Source organism: Lotus japonicus, chromosome 2 (genome assembly GCF_012489685.1).
Source record: "Lotus japonicus ecotype B-129 chromosome 2, LjGifu_v1.2".
NCBI classification, from domain to species: Eukaryota; Viridiplantae; Streptophyta; class Magnoliopsida; order Fabales; family Fabaceae; genus Lotus; species Lotus japonicus.
In genome coordinates, this window is record NC_080042.1 from 46,909,009 (window position 1) to 46,933,247 (window position 24,239).

The window sequence follows — 24,239 nt, forward strand, 5'->3', positions numbered from 1 at the left end:
AGAAAAGAAGAAGAAAAGAAACTTGAAAAAGGGGTCAAGAGACTTGTGCTAATGATGTTTGATGTTGAAGCTCCGGGGTTACTAATTTGACCACACTCAATGTGCTTTAAAGCCTTAGACTTCCTTAGGGACCAACCACCTTGTACTTCACCAAGCCAACATTTCAACCCTTTGAAGTCTCATTGAATTTGTGCATGTTTAATCTTGGTTGCTCTTGAGTGAATGATATCCAGAACCTATGAACTGCTTGTGTGCTCAATGCACTCAATATATATCTCATCCTAGGATTTTAGATCTATATGCTTCCCATGATTGGACTCTACACTCTTCTCTTTTCAAAAGATGCATGAAGTAGGTTATTGGATCTTTCTCTTGGAACCAGTTGTGATTGCTTTGTCCCCCTGTTTTGTGTGAAGTATTCCTTGTTAAGAGCACTTGTTTTGGAGCATTTCTTGCGCTTGAGGGCAAGCAAGTGTTCTTTACGCTCGAGGGCGAGCTGTCGTTGAGTATAGTGGTGTGATGACCCTAGTTTAGTAGTGTTTTTAGGGTCATTTCTTTGTTTGTTTTAAGTCTTTTTGTCGAGTCTCATGTAGTGTCTCATGCATTCTCATGCATTTTTATCTTTCTTTGAGTTTTTACTTTGTTTTGGTAATTTTGTAGTTTTATAGGGACTTTTCTTGCATTTTAAGTAAGTTTAGGACTTGCATGGTTTTCTTATGTTATTTGAGGGTCCTCTTTGCTAATATGCTCTTTGAGCTTCTAGATATTTTCCTTGGTTTGTTGGTTAAGTTTTCAGATCAGAACTGAAGGAGAAGGAAGGCCAAGAAGCATGGAATTGAAAGAGGGCTTAAAGAGGCTTGAAGAGGAGTTATGTAGAAGCTAAAAAGTCTTTCCAGCGAGCTTTGAGCGGATTGGCGCCTAGGCGCTGGGAATTGGCGCCTAGGCGCCAATTATCTTATAGAGAGCTTGTTTTTGGTTGGAATTGGCGCTCAGGCGCTCTGAATTGGCGCATGAGCACCCAGACTCGACTGTTTTGCCTATAAATTGGTTTTTAGACATTTCTCTTGGAACCTTTTGTCATTTTATCATATTTTCATAAGTTAGAAGAGAGGGTTTGAGTTCTAGAGCTTCAGGAGCTTTCTCTAAGCCCTATGTTTCAGGTTTCATCTTTATCTTCTTGTATGGATTTCATAGCCATGTTTGGCTAAATCCCTTTTGCTTTGGGTTCTTTGTAAGACTTATGATGTTTTAATCTTAATTCCTATTTCTATTCATGAATCTTCTGAGTAAACCCTTGAATCCCATATCCATGCTTTATGTTTCAAGTTAAAACATGTGCTAGCTTTATGCTTTTCTATAATAGAACGGAAGTTTGTTATAGATTAGGGACTTGTTGTGGGATTACCTCTTCTATGCTTGCTACTAGGAATAGAGGAAGGGTTGGGGTTTGTTGGCCTGAATTGCATGCTTAATGCCTTTAGCAAATGTTTAGGTTATCAAGGAATTGTGCTTATCTTTTGGCTTGAGAGAATTGTCTATGCGAGGCATCGATAGATGATTGATTAGGCTAGAACATCAAGGAGAGACTCAGAGTTTTGTGGATAGAATAGGTTGATTAGAACTGAATTAGTCAAGCAAGAACCCAAGGCATTCTCACAATTGATTATCTTTGTTAGCTTTCTAATTAAGTATCACAACAATCAATCAACCTTTAAAACTGAATTTTACTCGCTTTCCTACCGTGAACTCGAGGCTTAAACTGAATTGCCACACCAATTCCCTGTGGTTCGATAAATTAAAACCGGGTGAATTCCGTACACTTGCGGATTGATCAACAATTCCTCGTGTTTGCGGAGGAGCTTCAGGATCTGTTCCAGCGGGAGCTGGACAATTATGCCGCTATTCGAGCGATGGAGGCTTCGCTGGAAGCCATGGCGGAGAGTCCTAAGAGGCAGGAGGTTCGCCAGAACTTGGTCCGATTGGAGTACAAATAGCACCGTCTAGAGCTTGAGAAAACAGAGTTTCGTCGTCAATGTAATGTTATGAGAAGAAATCCTCCGTTTTAAGATGTAATGCAAATGATGCAAATGATATGAATAAAAGTTTTTTTTAAGAATGCCTCTAGATGTGTGCTAGTATGAATGCGTGAGCAGAAAAATAATGAACGAAAAAAACGAAAACGAGTTAATAGATAAATGGGCGAGGCGGGCGGCCCGCTATGAATTTCGCATTTCGTTTCTTCGTCGTTTAGCAAGTGTTTTCTGTAACACCCCGATTTCCAGGTGTCACTTTAGTAACCAAAAATAATCTTTACGCGGAAAACAGGTAATTTTTTTTTCCGTTTTCTTTCCTTTAAATCAAAACGATAAGGAAGTAAAGACAAAACCCAACTACTAAACTAACCAACATACATCAAATATAAACATGTACAGCCTCAGCTGCACTCCCACGTCACGCGCACTCGCAGTGACTCCAAAGCAGTGTGCCCGTAGGCAAATATCTACAGACCCAGAAGTGTAAGTGAGAAAATTAAAATTACAAACCACTAGGAGAAAGTCGGCCTCAATATGGCCTAAGCAAAGACCCCTATGGTCCAACTGACTCACTGTGATCCCTCAGTAAGAGAACCACACGAAAAGTCACGCGTCGGAAACCTACCCGATCCCAAAAGCAAAACGAATCAGAGCTCTACACAAAACATGACGCCTGCCCAAACCTAACCTCCCAGTGCCAAACCCACAACGATCTGAAGTCGGCAAGTTGAAGCTCAACTCTATGCGCCATAGAACTCCTTTCGTCAGACGTCCACGCTCGTCAGTCCGGTCCTCCATGACCCTTCCCCGATACGTCGCCCGGTGACCCGCTACATCGATCACCCAAGCGGTGGGGGCATCCCGATCCAGCAGCTCATATCTGATCCCCCCCGAGGGAGAGACCGTCGAGAACCAGTCGACCATCGACATCTGGCAGCAGGCCGACCGCCCAAACACAAACATACAAACAAAGCCAAGGCGCTAGGGTCAACTCACAGCAATAAGTACATATACACTCAACATGTGACGGGGTATATATATAAGTTGTTATATAAGCATATAAGTAATCCTAGCATGTTATGGCTCTAACATTGCTTCAATAAACAAACAGCACACAGTCTCAGTCAGCATGAATGTATGCGTGAAATGCACAATATGAATCCGGATTTGTGACGCGTTCCCGTTCGCCACAAGTGAAGCATTCCCGTTCTTCACTATGGATGGACCATTCCCGTTATCCATCCTGGATGAAATCCATCCTGGATGAACCATTCCCGTTATTCATCCTTGGTGAACCATTCCCGTTATTCACCGTATGATGAACCATTCCCGTTATTCATCATTTATGCAAGGTGAACCATTCCCGTTATTCACCATGATATGCACAGGTGAACCATTCCCGTTATTCACCCGATTGAATGCAACGTGGTTAGCCAAACAACGAATCGCCCTTACCACGAAAGTGTTTAGCTCACAACCCAATCTCAACAAACCCATGAGTTAGTGTCGGTCAATACAACACAACTCGAAGTAAGTGTCGGTCAATACAACACAGCTCCACCAACAAGAATACACAAGGGTCTAGTGTCGGTCAATACAACACAGCCCAAACAACAAGAGCGCTAAGTGTCGGTCAATACAACACCGCTCCAACAACAAGAGAACCCAAGGGATTAATGTCGGTCAATACAACACAACCCCATCAACAAGAGTACGTAAAGTACTCGGTGACTTTCAGTCATCACCATAGCTCACCTTGGTGGCTTTCCCCAATTCCAATAACTCACAACAAAGGTCGACTTTTCCCCGTCTTTCGTAAATATTTTCCCCTTCAGTTTTCCTATACTTAAACATTAATAAAAATGATTTCAATTCAGATTAGTCAGGTTATGAGTTTATTTCTCAAAATCTAGGTTTCCCAAGTCTTTAGTTTACAAAATTCTATTCATTCTAGGTTTTCCGAAAACCAACCACCCAAAAGAAGTTTCCCGGGGAAAGTCTAAGTAAACCAACGAATCCCAACAAATGGCTAAGTCTCAAACCCCTCGTTTGAACTTGCCTAGGGTTGCTCATCCAACCCGAAACATCAAAGATCACCAGATCAATGAATCTCCACTCTGAAGTCGCGTCAAAACGCACAATCCAACAAAGCACAACATCACAACATCAGTTCATCAACATAATCAACATCAAAGTAAAGCATAAGTCGAATTGATCGACGCCTATCATGCATTCATAGCTAATATATAGTAAGTTGCCCTAACCTCGAGCTGTTCCAGCTTCGCAAACAAAGTTCTCCTCAAACAATTGCTCTGAGTCTTCCAAAGTTCCCTCAACTGAACCTCGGAGAAAAACAAAGCAGAATCCAAACAAAATCGATTAGTTCGATCGCAAAATAATACATAAACGATAGACAAAGCATTAAAGCTTCAGAATAGGACAATCAGGTACGAAAAGACAAGTTTTCGAAAACGAAAAACTCCCCCCCCTTAGGAAATAGCCCACGGCCATAAGGAGAAAAGAGCTTCGGCTCTTTTTCTTCGATCAAATCAGTTTACAAGGTAGTTTTAGGGTAAAACTAAGGCAAAGAAACTGTCAGAACAATTTTCGGACAATCGGGCCGAAATACGACTATCCAGGGGCATTTTGGTCCAAAATAAAGGCTCAAAACTTCAAAGTTATCAGTTCTGAAAACAAATTTGACAGCAATGATCCTCATGACATCCGTGACAACAAATCCTAAAGGCACGACGTCAGATTAAGTCTTTTTGACAATAAAGTTTCGAAATGTGAGACAAAAAGGGTTTTGAAACAGTTTTTCAGATCCTGGACAACTGGATCACAATCAGCGTTTACTGACAGAGGTTTTAGGCTCATGGGAACCTTGAGAACATAACCCAAGCAAGAAATCGAAGAAAACGGACAATTTTAGAAAAAGCTCAAAACTGTGAGCACAGAAACGACTTCAGAAACGCAACAGAAACAACAATCAGAGGTAGGAATCGTGTTAGTTACCTCGATACCTAGAAGTAGGGACGAACTGCACGAAGATTGGTCAAGTTTTCGCGAAAATCTCCTCCCCCCTTGCTCTCCACGAATTTGGGCCACTAATGGAGGAAAATGAAAGATATTTTGCTTTTTCGCCTATTTATAGGCGGGCGAAATCCCGGGAAAATGAAAATTTCGCGATTCCGATTTTTGCAGCACGTTCACCAAGGAATTCTAAGAGAGATTCTGGCGTCAGAAATCCAGAACTCAAAACAAATATCTATGATATGGGAAAAACGATATCGAAAATCTCAAAAGCGGTGTAAGTTAAATCTGTCCCGAAAAACTACTTTTTGCTGTGATCGCCGGACGACAAAACTTCCTTCTGAAGAAAGATTGGAAACGTCGAAACAAATCTGGCCACGCGAACGGAATCTTCGTTAGAAGTCCCGAATAGAAAAAGTCTTCATCCATTGCTCGAAAATAGGGTTTCGAAGCAAAGAAATTAGCGTCGGCGGACATCCGAAAAGTGAAACCTATCGTGCGTACAGTCCAGAGTTCCGAAATGAAACGCTGGTCGATGGAAAAATAAAGAGAATCTTTAAATTTTCCGAGAGTTCGAAATCTCACTCAAAACGTTGCTTTAAGAGCGAAATAGCCTATTCTGGACACGCTCGCCATAAGGCAGGTGTGCAGACGACTCGCACTAACTCCGAAAACAATTACGCAACATTCCTCAAGCAATTCCTGAACTTTCTTCTTCATTAATCTTTCTCAAATGTCAAACTCCTGTCACGCTTACACTGATTCTACGTGTGAGTCGGAAACTTAACTTGTTCTGAAAATCCAGGTCTTACATTTTCAGTGCTTGATTCCGAGTTTTGCGTGAATACTTTGAGAGTGTGCCATGTATAACTAGGACTTTCGCTCGGTATTGGACCGAGGCTTTTGTTCACTCGCATATTTCCCGTAAGAGCAGGTGTGGCCCCACCAACCTTATTAGGCGGGGTCTTATAGTTACTTGGGGCCCAATGGCCATATGAGTTGCCCGAGACTTTAGCCTAGTTAAAAATGCTCGCCCGCGTTTCGGGAAGACTTGACTCGCCCATATTTCGGGGAGGTTCTTTGGATAAGAAGCTTATCTGCACATGTCGCCAACGGATGGCTACGGTCAGCGCCGGACTTTCCGGAGCAATCCCCAGACATCAAGGTCATGTTGGGATCGCCACCTTCAGGGAATTTTTCCCACTGGGTTGCTGTCTCAGTTTAATTGTTAGGATTAATGCTAAGAATATCCTTTTGTATTTGATTTGTAGAAAATTTTACATCGAGGGAAGCCTCGTTAAAAAACTCTCGTGACGGAGAAAAAGAGTGCATCTTTATTTCTGGTCATAGCTTTTCAGTTGTTTCTTCACCATGTTCCTGCTTAGTGACTAGCTCCCCTGATCAGAGTATCACGCCCAGCACTCCATCCTCGTCGCCCTGTTTGACCACCCTGTAGTAGAAAGGGATTTTCCCTTGTTCACCCTCCCGCTCGGTGCAACGGGCTGACTTCGTTGGCCTCATACTCTCAACTCCTAGCTGCTCGCATTTCCTCTTATCCTGTCGGCACTGTGACCGATTACCCTTTCCTTCTGCCTCTCTCCTTTCCCAAGTCCGACGAATTTCTCCTTTGTCTACCTCTAGTCCCGCCCCCTTTTACTTATCTCTTGCCCTCCGTGGAGGTTTGCTGAATGCGGGTAGCCCCCATGGAGTTGCTTCCTTTTGCTCCCAGCTAAAGAGGTCAGCGTTGTCTTCTACCAACTTATCCAGGCGCCTTTCTTGCTCGATGGTGAGCCTAGGTTCAATCGCCAGTACGCCCCTACTAGTTGCATCCATGTCCCAATTCTCCCGACGCTGCTCATTATCAGCACGAACAAAGGGTCCGTTTTGCCCTATCTCCTGGGCTCCCTCGCCCTAACTTTCCTCTTTCTTCAACCTTTTTACTTTTTCGCTGACCCGCAGTTCTCGCTTACCCTTGTCGTTCTGGCTCTGTGTAGCCGGACGCTCTTGTCCGCCTTCAACGACCTCAATCTCATGACACTTGTGTCCGTCGCTAGCTCCCTTTCTACCATACAAGTCAAGGCATTTGCTGTAGCATTTCTTCGCCCCCCTCTGATCTACCGCTATTTTCCCTATCCTTCCGCAGAGTAGTTGATATTTTACCGCGAGGTGGGCCGTTGATATCACTACACGGAGGCGATTCAAAGTGTTTCGTCCTATGATGACGTTATATGCTGCTACAACCTGTAAGACTAGATACCTTACCCTTAGAAGCTCAGCGTCCTCGCCCACTCCAAAGGTTGTGTCCAAATCCACATAGCCGCGCACCCGAACTTGCTTTCCAGAAAAACCTACCAGGTTTCCTGTATATGGCATCAAATCCTCGTCTGTTAACCCCAACTGTCCAAATGCGTCTCTGTAGATGATATCCGCTGAGCTGCCTTGGTCCAATAGCACCCTCTGCACATTGAAACCATTAATTCTTACCAATACCACCAACAGATCATCTGTATGGGCCTTGATTCCCTCAAAATCTGCTGACGATATTACTATATTCGGGTGTTGGCACCCAAACGGAGTTGGACACTCATGTGCCGATGCTACCGCCCTTACTTGCTTCCGCCTCGCCGTCGATGTGACGTCGCCCTCGTCAAAGCCCCCTGCGATTGTGTTGGCCGTTTCGACTGACACCCCGTCTTTGTCATTGACAGCTTCCTCCGCTTCCTTTCCCCTCGCCGTATTCATCTTCCCTTTACCTACGATTGGTGCTCGCCTTCGGCTATCACGTTGGTCCCCGTCTAATCCGTGACGTGTCACCCGTGGTTGCACCGCCCTGATCAGCTGCCTAACTTGGCCCTTCAGCGATAAGCAGTCACTGGTGTTATGGCCTTCCAAGTTGTGATATTCACACCACCGGGATCGGCCCTTTACCCCGTGCCAAGGATTGATTTCGCATTTTCCATCCTCGCCCGTTTCCGCAATCGTCGCTTCCTGGAGAGACTTTGCCAATTCCTCACTCGAGTGCCACCCCGGCCTCCGTCGCCGGCGAGAGTTAGTTGTCCGCCGAGGACGCTTACACTATATGCTTTCTCTTCCCGAACAGAGTAGCTTTCCCTTGAACTTCTTAATGAATTGGCCAACTTCCTTAACCTTTCGCACATTACTTACCTCCTTACCATGTATCTGTTTCCTCGCTAGCGACACCTTTGCCGCCCTCACGCATTTCCTCTTATATGCGTCATCCTCCTCTTCTAGGATGTAATTTCTTGCTCGGGCGCGAACTTTCGTCATCGAGTGCGTTGGTTTCCTACTCAGCTCGCAGCTCAGCTTTCCTACCATCAAACCGCTTTTGAAAGCGCACACGCACGTCTGAGACTCCAATTCCTCGAACTTCGTGGACGCAGCACTGTACCGCTCCATGTACTGCTTCAAGGTTTCCCGCTCCCTCTGCCGAATATCGAACAGATCTTCGATCGTTCCTGCAGAGAACTGGACAAGGAATTTGGACGAGAGGTCGCGAAATTTTGCTATGGATCCTTGAGGCAGAGTCATAAACCAAGCCATTGCCGCACCTCGAAATGTAAATGGAAGCATTCTGCACTTCACAGCGTCAGAAGCCGTGTTCACCGCCATCTTCTCATTGAACTGAAACAAATGGTCTTTTGGATCGGTTCGCCCATCGTACGTCTCCAACGCAAGGTTTCTCATGCCATCAGGTAGGGTCACCTCTCTCACCGCTACTGAGAACGGCTCAACTTTCGCAGCAGCTTCAGCCTCCTTCGCCTCTTCATTCCACTGCCTGAGGCGGTAATACTCCAATTCTTTCTACAAACAATCGTAATGGGCCGGTTGGGCCTCTAGGAGGAGGCCCAAATCCCTGGTCCGCTCGTCGCCCTAAGCTGGCGCTCCTGGACGAGAGACCATGGGGTCTCGCCCAGTCCAGGTTTATTTACAATATCTTTTAATATTATATGAAAATTACTATAGTGTAATTATATAAAAAATAAATATTAAATATTAAAATATTTTTTCATTATAAATATAAACGAAAACATAATTGTCTTCAGATATCGAATAAATAGTACTAGCGTTTTTTGATGCATTAAGTTTCTTTTATTAGAGTTCTATTTATGAAAATAAAATATATTACTGAAATTTAATAATTAATGATTAATAGTTAGCGTTCAAGTAATTTTAACAACTTGGCCGGGTTATAACTTGTTCAATAGATTTAGGTTCGTGTTTGAGGTTTATTGTTATAGTTTCGGTTGTGGAGGGGTATGATGTCATATTTGTGGTTGAAAACATAGATACTCACTTGGGAGAATATTGTTCCCCAAATGTTATTCTATTATTTAACTATATCTTAACATTTTAATTTTTCATTTTTTATTGAATAATATGAAAAATCATTAAGTGAACTTGAAATATTTTAACTCGAAGAATAAGTTTTAATATAATAAGTTATAATTTTAATATCATAAAATTTTATTTAATAAATTTAAATTTATTCATCTTTGGTTAAAGTTATTTTACTCTATTATGCTTTCTCCACTAAATTTTACTACTCTCAAAATAGATCAAAAAGCATATTTATAAAATATTTTTCAAATAATACACGCATATGATATAGTTATTAGTATATACTTTATAGAGCCATTTTTTAATTTTCAAATAATTTTTCATAATGATTTTTATTAATAGATATTATGTTTACTTAATTAATCTATTTTTTTAATACTGTTCAAAAATAAATATTTTATTTATTTATTTTTAAAAAGATTTAAATTTTTCTCAATTTATTATTAATAATTAAAATTCTAACTATTTTTAATTAATACTGAAAAAATTATTTTTTATAAGAAACTCAATAGTTGATCACAAATTATTTTTAATTTATGACTTTGTAGTCTTTCTTAATGTGTTTAATGCTCTTATTGCTAATGTGATTAATGCTTTTTTTAAGTCTCCTTTACATATGTATATAGATATAGATAGATAGATTTCAAAAAAAAATTCTTAATGATTTTTATTAATAAACTAGTACTTTGACCCGTGCGATGCACGGGGGATTTTCATTTTAGTTTATCGCGTAATTTTTTTAAAAAAATATGTGTTCTTTTTATTATGTTTGTTAAAAGATAATTTGTGGTTTTTAGCCCTATTTTTCTAAATGCCACAGCATTTTAAATTTTTTCCATATAACAATTTAGTAGTTTTTGAATTCATTCTTAACTAAAAAAATTAACAATTTGTATTAGTTTTTATTATATTTATAATTTTTTAGTTAATTTTTACTTTTTGTATTTTTTGATTATGTATTTTTTAAACTTTTTGTGTGTTATTTTACTTACAAACAAAATGTAGTATCATGTAAATAATACAATTTTTACCTATATGAAGTACCATTTACATATATCGTTGAGTTTCAAAAAAAAAATATGAAAATGATTTCATATTCTTTTTTTTTCTCTTTAAATTGATAACATTGTATGAACCTAACTAAGTATATTAAATGATAAGTTCATTCAATATAATTACTATATATTTATTTTTGTTTGGTTATTTTATTTTAAAAAAAATTATTCACCTTTAATTTAGTTTAAAATTACTTCGAAAAATTTTATAATATTTTATTTCGAATAGTTATTCTTCCCATTTTAAAAAAGTTGTTCCATGCCATTGCATTTCAGATGACATTGGTGTCATCTTTAAAATTGTTTCGTGCCATGTTAAAGTTTTTTTTTTCTTTTCATTTTCATAATTTTTTAAATAATACTGGTTCAACAACATCGGTTTATGCTTGGTTTACCCGGTTCATGGGTGGCGTTACAACTCTCAACGGTTTTGAGTTCCTCTGATTTTTTCCTTCCACCGAATTTGTCACTTGACCGATTTCAGGTTTAACCTATTAGACCAGCCAATCAAGTCTATTTTTGACAACAATGAAAAATACTACATAGTTTTTTAATTAGAAATTCAGCATTAATAGATTTCCGACATTGATATCAAATTTAATGTAAAAATAATCATCTTTCACTTTTTAGGATTAATATATTCTACAAACTCACCAAATAACATAAAAACATAAAAACAAATTCACTTTTTATGGCCAAAGATAACATAAAAACATAAATAGTTCAAGAGTTTGAGATTTAACCAAACTCACCAAATAATTTAATTATCTGCATTCATGTTCAACAAATAGAACACTTATTTCAATCATTATTCAAAAAGATTAAACTTACTGAGATCGTGCATTCAACAATTTGGTCAATAAAAATAAGTAGTTGAAAGGCCCAGCTCAAAATCAAATGTTATTGGAAAATTTCAAGCTACAATCTCATCATAGCAGACATTGCATATTTTCTTAAATATGTGTCAACAAATTGCCTCCTTAACAAATGAATTCGCCCTGCAACATGCAACACTCCTTTGGAAAGTTGCAACATGCAACACTCCTTTGGAAAGTTTCAACATGCAACACTCCTTTGGAAAGTTGCAACATGCTAAATGAATCAAGCATCTTCCATTACATCCATCTATAGCTTACATCTTTTTCCCAGGATGCTCTATGACCTGAAAAGTATTCTTGAACAATTGAGGTTGTCAAGCACAAATAGACATCCAATTATTTGCTTCTAGGATTAGGTACCTCATAAGAATGAATTTTGTGTAAAGCAAGGTGCAGACTACAGATCAGCATAAACGAAAATGGTTTAGTTAGAAAAACAAAAGAATCTCAATTTATTAGCCAACAACTTGAATGTGATTTTTATTGAGAAGAATGTAAGTCTGGGAAATAATTGACCAAGGCTTCTATGATTTGAGATTAACTTGCAGCCTTCTTGAGAAAATTATGTATACTTAATTTACAATTTTCTAATAAATCTTTGTACTAATTATGTGTAGTATAAGATTCCATTGAAGTTGCTTAGTTTAAGCTACTTTAGCCATGAATTTTGCATAAAGAAAGGTGCAGATCAACAAAACAAAAATGGTGCAGTTAGCAAAATAAAACATCTCAAAATTTTATAAGCCAGCAATTTGAATATGATTCTTATTGAGAAGAACATTTAACATTAACCAAAGAGAAAGGAACTAACTTGGTTAACCTGTGATTTCGTGAAAGAAAACGATAAACATGCCTGAAAACTCAGAGACCAATACTAAGGCATCTCATGCTGTGAGCACATATAATAGAAGGAACACTAAAAATAAACTGAATGACTTCACCTTGGAGTCCCTCAAAGCCTTTGATGTTCTTCAATTGATTCGTGTACTGGTCTCTGCATTGAGTGCAGAACCACTTAATTCTTTTGCATTGAACTGTTTTGCTTTAGGGTTAAGAACAGAACTTAGGTTGGGAGATGAAGAACCAGGAAAGAGAACTGAAGGAAGAAGAATAGATCGCATGAAAACAGGTAACACCTAGCTAAAGGTAGCTAGCGGCCTCCATCTCCATATCTATTATATGCTATCAAACATGCCAATTTAGGTATTGTTCACAATTGAAGAGCCAAGAAAAAATGAAAAGGAAAAACTGAATTAACAAATAAATAGACAACACATGACAACCATATCCGAGAGTGAAAGATTCATAGAAATACATATGTATTGATTTTTTTTCTTCTAAAAAAGACATTTTCATATGCAAAAAACCTGAGACACCGAATTGAGCAACTGAGAACAGAAAGCCTTTGTTTCACACTTATGCAAAAAAAGTCAAATAAATAAACAAAGGAACCCAATTATATAACTGAAAATTTACAAAACACATAAAAAAGTAAATTGCTAATGAAGTTAAACAAAGGAAAAAATAAATCAAAAGCAGCAAAACTGTGTAGTTCTCTTAAACATTCATAATCCACCTTCGTCTCTAATCTTTGGAAGAGAAAAGGGAATTCTTTAAAATAAAGGATTAGCAAATATGGATTTGTTGGACAAAAGAGGAAGAATTAGTCCAAGAAAAAACAAATGGGAAGCCAATTTATAGCATCAAAACAAACGGAAGATAGAATTAAAAGCTCATTACTTCTCACTTGTAACCAACATCCATATGAAGAGTTCAAGAAGCTTCTCATCAAACGCTAGATGAACCCAGCAACACACATCAGCACACAACCACAATAGTAATGACCTCCTAATTGAAAATTATGTACCCTACATCAAGCAAAAGGAAGGCAACCAAAGTGTAGTTTCAGTGAAACAAAAGCGTAGAAAATTGATTTCTAAACACTAATAAGATAAGAAACAATCAAAGTTGAACAGAGGAGTCAAATAATTACGGAAAAAACTTGTAATTTTTTACCTCTGTCGCGTCCGTGATCTCCCAATCTCAAATCAGTGTCCGACACATCCTCATCCTCCTGGATATCCATCTATCTATTAGTTTTTAACCATTATGAAAACCAAAAATAGAAAACTCACTCAATTCTCATAAATTCTCATCCCTTTATTCCACTTTCTATTTGATTCTCGCACCTTCAACAAATATCAGAAAATTGAATGATGGTGAAAGAGAAAAAGAAACTAAAAGAGTAGACGGTGTAAGGAAGAAAAAAAAGAAACTGTACTTACCGAGAGTCCCAGCGAGGCCTGTAAAAAGCAAAGAGTCTTGGCAGCCTTGATAAAGAGTCCTTAATGGAGCTATTAAAAGAAGTGGAAGAATCAAAACGCAACCCCTCACTGGAGCCGTGAAAAGCATCCCTAACCGGAGTCTGGAATTCAGAGAATGGAGCAAACCTTGTCTTGAACGGAGCGAATGGTGAGGTAAATACTGAATCAGAGCGACATTCAGAGAAACGAAGCAAAGGAAAGATATATAATGCATCAATAATCTGCAGAGGGAGAAATTCTGCATAAGCCATTACAACCCTAGGGGTTTTGTCACTTATTCATAGTGAAATTAATACAGAAATGGTGCAAGAATTGTAGAATAGAAGGAATCCTTAAGAAGATTGCAAGCGAGATCGATTCCCAAAAACGGAACAGAGAATCACATAGCAGAAGGAATTCTTAAGGACAACAAATGGCACCTTACACCTCTACATCTGCATAAGAAAAAATTTCCTTTCCAATTTTTAAGACACCAATGGATGTGTGAAGATGATTGACTAAACAAAATTCAATGAATAGAAATTGGAAGACTTAATCAACGAATTGAACCCAAATTTAAACTGCTTGTAATTGTAACCTAATCTCATGCAATTGAAAACTTGCAAAAATAGTGAACCCGATATCACATAGAATAAGAACAATGACGTGAAAAACAAAAGAAATCAAGGAAGGAAAGAGAAGTCTTTGTACTCATTGAAATGGGGGTAGCAGAGATCAAGCGTCTGAAACCCCAGCGGAACACACGACACCTAAAAAGTGAAGAAGAAAACTCACAATGATTGAACCCCAAAAGATTGCAAACGGTATCAGAGGATGATTTTGAATCCTAGCAGATCACAAACGAAATCAGATTAACACCGTGATGAGCCTAGCCGAGGAAGCCCTGAATTCCCATGTCAATCCTGATTGCAGCGGATCCTTGACTGAAGCAGAGATGGTCTGATACATGAAATCCTCTGAGGAAGAATACGAATCCTTGACTGATTTTATATATATCTGAAACCCTAGAGAACGGCTCAAAGAAGGAGAAGGGTTTCAGATGTGAGGTGAAAAGCGTTTCAACAGAGAAACGTCTCAGAGAAGGAGAAGGGTTTCAGATGAAATTGAATGAAAGAGTGAAACTGATAGAATTGTGAATCAACGGCTGAGATCAAATCTGAGTGAAATAAAATGTTTTTTTACAAAAATATCCATGCCCAACTTTCATAGTTTTTGGAATAAATTGTTGAAGGACTTTTTTACCCTCATGACTGCAGAAACTCTGCTTTTATATATATTATAGATTATAGATTATAGATAGATAGATTATAGATTATAGATAGATAGATAGATTATAGATAGATAGATTATAGATTCTAGATAGATAGATTATAGATAGATAGATTATAGATTATAGATTAGGGTTAATCGTCTACTTGATCCCTGTCTTTGTCTCGCCGTCTGAAATTAGTCCCTCCTCGAAAAATTTGCAAATCTAGGTCCTCTCGTTTGCAATAAGTCTGGAGCAGGTCCTCCCCGGAGCTCCGGCGAGTGATGAATAGGCATGCTGACTGGATAAATGAGGCTTACGTGGAATTTAAAAAAAAATAAAAAATTACACATCATTAAATTAAAAAATTTAATTCTCCAAAAAAAAATCAGAACCTCTCCCAAAATTAAATCTTCACTTTCAGAAAAAAAAAATTTTAAAAATCCCTTGGCCTTCAATATCAAAACCAGATCCCAGAAACACAATTGTAGATCCAAACAAGAAAACACAAGAAGATTCACTTTCTAGCATTCTATTTTTTCTCCCCTGTACTGTGCTCTTGCTCTGGTTTTTCGTTCCTCTCCTCCGGATTATTCACTTTTTAAAGAAAACATCTCTTGGCACTTGATCTGGTTTTGATTAACTTATCCTAATGGGTGACTTCAATTGTTTACTTGTTTTCTTCCTCATCATCTCACTGCAACATTACACATTGACACAGAGTAAGAAACACCCCACCCAGAAACCCATTCTAGATACCCATTCCCACCTTCACCTGCAACCCAACCCCACTCATAACCCACCCCCACCTTCACCTGGAACTCACTCTCATCCCCACCCCTACTCGTAACCCACCCCACCCCACCCTCACCAACAGCCCACCCCTGAAACCCATCTCTACCCATAACCCATCGCAACCCACCCCACCTCACCCGCAACCCACCCCTATCCTCACCCTCACTCGCAACCCACCCCCATGCTCAACCCCACCCACAACTGAAACCCCAACCCGCAACCTCATCCCCATCCCCATCCTCAGTCGCAACCCACCACACCCAAACCCGTAACCTTTCCCCCAAAGAAATGATAGATGGAGGACGATTCGCAGATTCGGGGGGAGATGGTGGATGGACATGCAGGCACAAGCTTGAGAGGAAGAAGAAGCAACTGAGGGAAAGAAGAAGATGAGAAGATGCTCAGAAGGTTATGGGTTTGAGAGGAAGAAGAAGCAATTGATTCAAGAACCCTAAATTCATGTCACATGATTGGGAAATTTGGGGGATTTCAGAAATAGAGAATTGTTTTGGGCCCCAATTAGGATAAGTTAGTTAATTAGGGTTAATTAGGGTTCTTTTAAATAATAAAACTGATTTATAAATTTTTATTTTTTATTGTTTTTTTTCCTTGACACGTCAGCCTCATTTATCCAGTCAGCATGCCTATTCATCACTCGTCGGAGCTCCGGGCTCCGGTGAGGACCTGCTCCAGACTTATTGCAAACGAGAGGACCCAGATTTGCAAATTTTCCGGGGAGGGGCTAATTTCAGACGGCGAGACAAAGACAGGGACCAAGTAGACTATTAACCCTATAGATTATAGATAGATTATAGATATAGATATAGATATAGATAGATAGATAGATAGATAGATAGATAGATAGATAGATAGATAGATAGATAGATAGATAGATAGATAGATAGATAGATAGATAGATAGATAGATAGATAAATAGATAGATATGATTTTTACTTAATTAATCTAATTTATTAATATTGTTTACATATAAATATACTTCTTTGTTTTGTTTAAAAAAGATTTATATTTTTATCAATTTATTATTAATAATTAAAATTCTAACTATTTTTAATTATTACTTAACTAATTAATTTTTTTATAAGAAACTCAAAAGGTGATAACAATTTTTTTTTTAATTTATTACTTTCTAGTCTTTCTTAATGTGTTTAATTCTCTTATTTGCTAATGTGATTAATGCTATTTTTTCAAGTCTCCTTTACATATGTATATATATAGATACATTTATATTTATATATATAGGTAGAAAGAGAGAGACGATATTAAACTTTGAGGTCAGATTCTTACCCCTAAAAAGAAAATGAAGTTCACAACTATTTCATCGTTGTTGTTCATTCTCTCCTTGCTTCTCATTTCTCATGCTCTTATGCCTGCAATGTGTGATAAGTTGTATGAAACCATATGCCATGAAGTGAAGGAGGACAATGATAAGTGCGTGCTAATTTTGAAAAGCGACTCTAGAATCACCTTAGCAAACAATTATCTCGACCTTTGTACCTTCATCCTGGAGATGGCGATAGATAAAGTGACGAAAGGCCAAAATGACCTTATCAAGTTAATGAATACACACCCTACTCAAGCTATCAAACAATGTGCAACTTTGCACTATGACGGGACTGTTTTATCATTAAGGAGTTCAATGAGTAATTTGGTTAAAGATCCTAAGGATGCAAGCTTTGATGCTAATGCTGCTGGTGATGGACCTGCCAATTGCGAGAGAGATATTAATGCAGAAAAAACTCATATTCCTTCTATTAATGATCTAAACGACAAGGTATTGTTACTTTGTAAAATTGCATTTCAAGCAACAACTCATCTTAAACATGATGGTTGATTATTTTGAAATTAGGCAAGAAACTATGGTGTCCCTTTTGATTTCCATTTATCAATGTAAGGTAATATAATTTATATATAAGGTCATGGTAAATCTAGGGTATAATGTTAAAATGATGTTCTTCTTATCTTTTTATAAAGGTTTAACAGCACTTTGGGACCCCAATCTATATTTATTGTGCAATTTTGGTCATTAACAAAAAAAATCAGCACCTTTAATTTTATTCTCTCGTTAACTTTTGTTTGCATTTTTGGTTTTCTGTCCAATTCCATTGAAGATTTAAAGGTTTCTGATTTTTTCAAAAATATTCATCCACTTCTTCATCTTCTTCAAACATTCTTCCATAACCATTACCTTCATCATGTTCTTCATCTTCAAAATCTAAAAAATCCAGAACCATATCGCCTTTCAACGTCAACAATTCCACGTTCATCTTCATTATCAAAACAACAAAAAACAAAGTGAATGAAAGACCCAAAATCCAAAGAACCCTAACCCAAAAATCACTTGAAAGATTCAGATGGTTCTTTCTCTTACACTCTCATGTTTAAAAAAGAAAGACAGAGGCGGTGAGTGCCTACTGTATCAGTGAAGGGAAAAGCCCATAGGTTAAAAAACCAACACAACATCATCTTAATTCCTATTCTCCAATGGATAATAATTTTAAAAGAATATCATTATTATTATATTCATTATCATTATTATTATTATTATTATTATTATTATTTTTATTATTATTTTTATTATTATTATTATTATTATTATTATTATTATTATTCGTTTTGTTTCTGTGCACTATGAATCAATAATTTTTCAAGCCACACATCCTTTAAAATTGTACATTATTTTAATTTAAATTTAACTTATATGCACTTAAAATTAAAGAGTTTTACACATGTGTCTAATTATATCTTCATTTTCATTTTACATATTTTTAAATTATAATTTAATTATGACGTGGAAAATTGACGAAACTGTGTGCATTATCTATGTACTAGTGTTTTTCCCCGTGCGCTGCACGGTGAAGTTTGATATTATAATTTGGACATCAATCAATATTTTGATTGTGAAAATGTTGAGATATTAAGAATGAAAACAATCATAAGAAAGAAGATATTTTAAAAATATAAATTGTGAAACTCAATTATAGTGTTTTGTGAAACTTAAGTTGAGACACTCAATTATAAGATTGTGTACTTAGTTATTCTCAATAAGTTGATTCTATTCGCTAATTTCATTGAAAGAGATTCATGTATAGACGACACTAATTACATTGTGTTCCGATAAGAAACTCAAGGGATACCAAAAGCATGAAAATCTTAGAGAATAATAGAGTATTATTTTACTAGATGGAAGATCAGATACATGGAAGGGAGGAAGTCTCCCTTTTATAGTGGTTCGACCCCTAAATCCTAGATAAATCATTTATTACATTGTTGGTTGACTTGTAGACAAGTTGCACCAATCAAGGAGGAGGTCATGACTATTTTCCTCAACCGCGTTTGAGATTGACGAACAACTAGCTCTCTTGTTGACCTCTCAAGATTTCCCAAACACAGTGTGGGCTTCTAGCTAAGTTGCACAAGGCCCAATAATCCATGACTCATCCGACCGGCCTAGATTCATGATGGTCCACAGCCCCCCAAGGCTTGTGGCTAGGAACTAGGCACAAAAGCCTTTAGAATCGGGCATGTGTTACTTTAAGTATGTTGTCTTTTGTTTTTTCCACTTTAAACTTATTTGCATCGTATCGTACTTAACACTTGGCACAGGGTCAAGCAGTGAGGCTTGACGCGCGGCATAGGGTCGGGTGAGTGTTATAAACGCACTTAGCACGGGGCTAAGTAGCGAGGCTCGACGCGCGACACGGGGTCGAGCGGAGGTTATTAGCGCACTTGGCACGAGTGGTGAGGTTCGACGTGCGACACGGCGTCGGACGGTAGTTGTTAACGCAGGGTGTAACACCCCGATTTCGGTGGCGTCACTTTAGTAACCAAAAGTAAACTTAATGCGGAAAAACGTAAATATTTTTTTTTGATAATAACTAAGACAAGACTGAATTAAATAAAACCCAAATGCGAAAGGCAACAGAACTAATATACAATATATATAGCATCCCCCGCTGTAAATAGCGACCTCGTCACGAGTAACCTCCAATGACGGAAAGTAGAAAAGTGTAACGCCCGTAGGCAAAATGTACAATCCCAAAATGTTAGGTCAAGTGTCAGCAACACAAGCCCTCAAAAATAAGAATAAGTCAGAGCTAGGACACTAACACCCAACCTTAATAGACTCTAATCACCCATCCCCCATACTTCCATCATCGACTCCCATCTGGTCATGCATGAAGTCCGGGTCCACGTCGAAGGCTCAATAGTAGTCATTTTGCTCCGGGTCTTCCCCGAACGACGAGGAATCACGGAAGAATCCACCAACGACATCTGACAAAAAGGGCATACATAGCCCCCCAAACACAGGTAGCACGTGCAAGGGTCAACTTACGGAATATAGGATAGAGAATACAAGACACCAGATAAAGTATAAGGGGTATATATATATATGTTGTCTATATACATATAAGTTCTGCATTGTCTACCCTAAGGTTTAAACATAGCATGTTATCAAATCTCTAGTACAATTCAATCATCAAAGCACATACGATATTTATCAACATCTACTCATCCAAATCCCCAACGAATATAATTAGAGTGCATGATATGTCAATGCAACGTCAATCTCGACGATTCCGGAAAGAGTAGGCTGGGCACGTTTGAGTCGGTCCTAACACTGGCATTGTGTCGACCATAACTCCCGAGTGTCACTTACAACCTTGACATAGCCGGGTCAGTCCTAACCCTGCGGGTCGACTTTTCCCTCCGCTATGCCCGACAATCAACAGGTCGATCCTAACCTCACGGTCGATCATATCCCCCGTCGATGTCCGAATTACCCGAAGGTATAAACTGTACCCGAAGGCATAAACTGTACCCGAAGGCATAAACTGTACCCGAAGGCATAACTGTACCCGAAGGCATAAACTTAACTCATGATGATTCCTCGAATCATCCGACTCATCTCCATCCGATGGTCAAAACTGCTCAGCGAGCAAAGAGTATCGACATACTCGAAAACTATCAGTCTCCCGGCTTATCCCTCGGATAGCCCAACGACATAACTGCTCCCACAGCACAAGAGTATCAACATACTCAAAACTTCTCAACTTTCTCAACACTTGGATCCGACGACACTTCTCGTTTTCCAAAACTAAGATCATCATCCTAAGCTTCCTTTCGAGTTTATTATCATTATTTGAAGATTTTAGAGGTTATTTAATGTCTTATGAGTTTTCTTTACAAAATGAGATCCATTTAATCTTATCGCGAATCTTATAAGTTCCCGGGATCTCCAAATCCCAAATGACTCCAGAGAATGTCTCGATCCATAAACACCATAACAAGGCCCGAATCTCATTCGTCCTATCGAACTTTCTCAAAACTCTCAAAATAAAATCGGCATGACCTGCCCGCTATTCTCACTATTCAGAAACTCATATTTCATTGCTAAAGCATAAATAACTCAGCACCATCAATCAACATGTCATATATCAACATAATAAGCAATAACCACATAGCACTTAGCATATAAGGCATGCACCACACATCCTAGATTACCCACATAGCACATAGCATGTAAGTCAATCTCCAAAAACATTCAGTAGATGAATCATCCACATTGTCAGCCGAAGCCTCAGAAAACTTTTCCCAGTCAATCACAAACAAGTGCATAAACAATAAATCAAGTCGAATTCGTCGACACCTAAAGCATTAGCTAGTAAGGTAAGTTGCCCTTACCTCTAGTTATTCCAGCGTTCTCCTCAAACGTTCCTTCACAATGAGCTCCTTGATCTTCAGGAAATTCTTCAAAAGAACCTTTAAAGTAAAACCACAGAATTCTATCAAAATCTATCGGAAACTAAGCTATCAATGCTCACTAAGGTTACACGAAGTAGTTCATACTCCGAGGTACGATAATCTAGCGCGAAAGGACAAGTTTTCGGAAAAGGAATTTTCCCCCTCCTCCTCTATAGGGCTCGGCCACTTTTCACAATTGTGGGGCTCGATTTTTCTTCGATCAAACTTGGTTCCTATGCTTTCATTAGCCGTAACTAAGGGTATTCTGAACTCGGAAAAATTATCGGATCAAAAACTGTCGCAGGGGTATTTTGGTCATGATTTTTAACTTAGAAATTTCAAAACTGAAATCCCAAAAACCAAATTTTGCAGGGACGTTACTAACGACGTTTATGACAACTAATCCTACTAACACTAAGCTAAGGCGATAGTTTTTAGCCTAAAGGTTGAAGCTTTACCTCAAAAACTCCAAAAATGGGTATTTAAGGCTAAAATTGATTCCGGCGGAATTCCGGCGACATAACGGAAAATCTAACCCGGCAGAAGTGATCTTGGGCGCATAAGGAAGAGGTTTAGAATCAGAAATGAAAGATTCAGGATAGTTTTGCAAAAACCCATAAACTATCCGCTCAGAAAACTCTACAGAAAAGCTATGGAAAAAGCGATCAGAGGTAAGGATTAGCGACTATACCTCGAAGCCTTGAAGTAGCAACTGATTGATCGACGATCAAGCAAACGATGAAGAAAATCTTCTCTTCTCCCTCCCTTGTAGAACTCGCAGCCTTGATGAAGAAAATGGAGGAAAATTTGAGTTTTTCTTCCTTTCTTTGCTATATATAAAGGTTGGAAATTCGCGGGAAAATGAAAGTTTCGCGAATCTGATTTTTCCGGCGTCATTCTCCGTGAATTAATAGATATGTTTTGGCAAAAGAATTCCAAGACTATAAAGAGGTCTCCTTGTATTTTTTGGCAACTAATGCATAGTCGGTATAAAACTATTTTACCCGATAAGTTGCTTTTTGCATCGAATGTCGGAATAGAAAACTTCCTTCGGAAGAAAGATTGAAATCATCAAGAGAAATGGGTGTACGCGTGTAGAATATTCATTTGAAGCTCTGAATAGATAAAGTCTTCATTGTCGAGAAATTCTAGGGTTTTGAAATACCAGGGATTCGGTTTCGGCAAACTTCCGATGATTGGAATCGGACGTTCGTAGATCCTAGAGTTTCGCCTCGAAACGATTGTGATATATGGAAAAAGAGAAGTTCTAACATTCTCTGAAGATTTTTGGAATTAACTTCCGTCGTGCTTATAAATGAAAATTAGCTATATATTAGGGTTTCTGACCTAGGTTTAAGCGTATAACGATCGTGCTATAACTTTTATCGACTTCGATACGATCCTTTGACTTTTCCTGAACTTTCTCCTTCATAAATTTATTTCATTTGGCAAACTCTTGTTCAGGTTTCCTTTCACGATACATCAAGCCTAATCGTAAATGGAAATCTCTTCCACTTATTCTAAGCTTAAAATCTTGGGTCTTACACAGGGTCGGGTGGAGGTTTTAAACGCACTTGGCACGGGGCCAAGTGGTGAGACTCGACGCGCGACACGAGGTCGGGCGGAGGTTTTAAACGCACTTAGCATGGGGCCAAGTGTTTAGGCTCGACGCGCGACACGGGGTTGGGCGGAGGTTGTAAACGCACTTGGCACGGGGCCAAGTGGTCAGCCTCGACGCGCGACACGGGGTCGGGTGGAGGTTGTAAACGCACTTGGCACGAGGCCAAGTGTTGAGGCTCGACGCGCGACACGTGGTCGGGCGGAGGTTGTAAACGCACTTGGCACGGGGCCAAGTGTTTAGGCTCGACGCGCGACACGGGTTCGAGCGGAGTTGTAAACGCACTTGGTACGAGTCCAAGTGGTGAGGGTCGACGCGCGACACAGGGTCGAGCAGAGGTTGTAAACGCACTTGGCACGAGGCCAAGGGTGAGGCTCGACGCGCGACACGGGGTCCAGCAGAGGTTATAAACGCACTTGGCACGAGGCCAAGAGGTGAGATGTCCGGCATGGAGAGTTGTGAGCTAGCTCGGCAATCTTTATCCGACGTTGCACTTTTCTAGATCAGCTGAACTGTTTAATATTTGAATGTGACCATAACAATTAAATCAATATCAAATCACAGTTAGAAATCATTCAATGGTAATAAATGATATTAATGAGAAAAAACAGATAATTGATATTTTAGTTTCCAATAATATTGCCAGCAATCAAGTAATATTATTTTCCAATAATACTGCTAACAATTCAAACATTTGAAACGTGTATCTAATGCAATTTAATGTAATTTATTTCATTGATAAAGAATCATTCATATTCGTTACCATCCTGTCACTTGATTCACTCCTCGTCAGGGGGATTTGTCAATCCTCATTTATTCTCCATATTTCTCATTTCCTCTCTGTGGAATTAAGCTTTAATCACGAGCCACACCCAAAGATAAAATATGATCCCCCTTTTATTGTTTGTACTAAGAAGCACCTTGACTTGATCATATCAATTTGAGCTATATATGCTATTTGTTACAGGAGGTTCTGGAACGAAACTCACAAACCATTTTCGTCTGAATGTGATTTGTAATAAGAATGACTTCCCACCTAATCGATCCTTGATCATAAAAACTCAAAGATTAGCACAGATCAAGGAGAAAGCAAATCACAACAATAGTTATAAACAGTTGATGGTCAAAAGAA

General features: G+C 38.7%; 1 long non-coding RNA gene across 6 annotated transcripts; it reads right to left on the reverse strand.

Annotated features, from left to right (window-relative positions):
- Window positions 1-11,182: 11,182 nt before the first annotated feature.
- LOC130738134 (uncharacterized) lies at window positions 11,183-14,800 on the reverse strand. Of its 6 annotated transcripts, none has more exons than XR_009019219.1 (5): window positions 14,457-14,800; window positions 13,809-13,903; window positions 13,644-13,712; window positions 13,375-13,432; window positions 11,183-13,226 (listed from the first exon to the last, which is right to left on the reverse strand). It is a non-coding gene; the product is annotated as an uncharacterized LOC130738134 (long non-coding RNA). The 6 variants fall into 6 exon arrangements; XR_009019222.1 differs by having other exon boundaries at window positions 13,375-13,547; XR_009019221.1 differs by having other exon boundaries at window positions 11,183-11,642; window positions 12,300-13,226; window positions 13,644-13,903.
- Window positions 14,801-24,239: the final 9,439 nt, after the last annotated feature.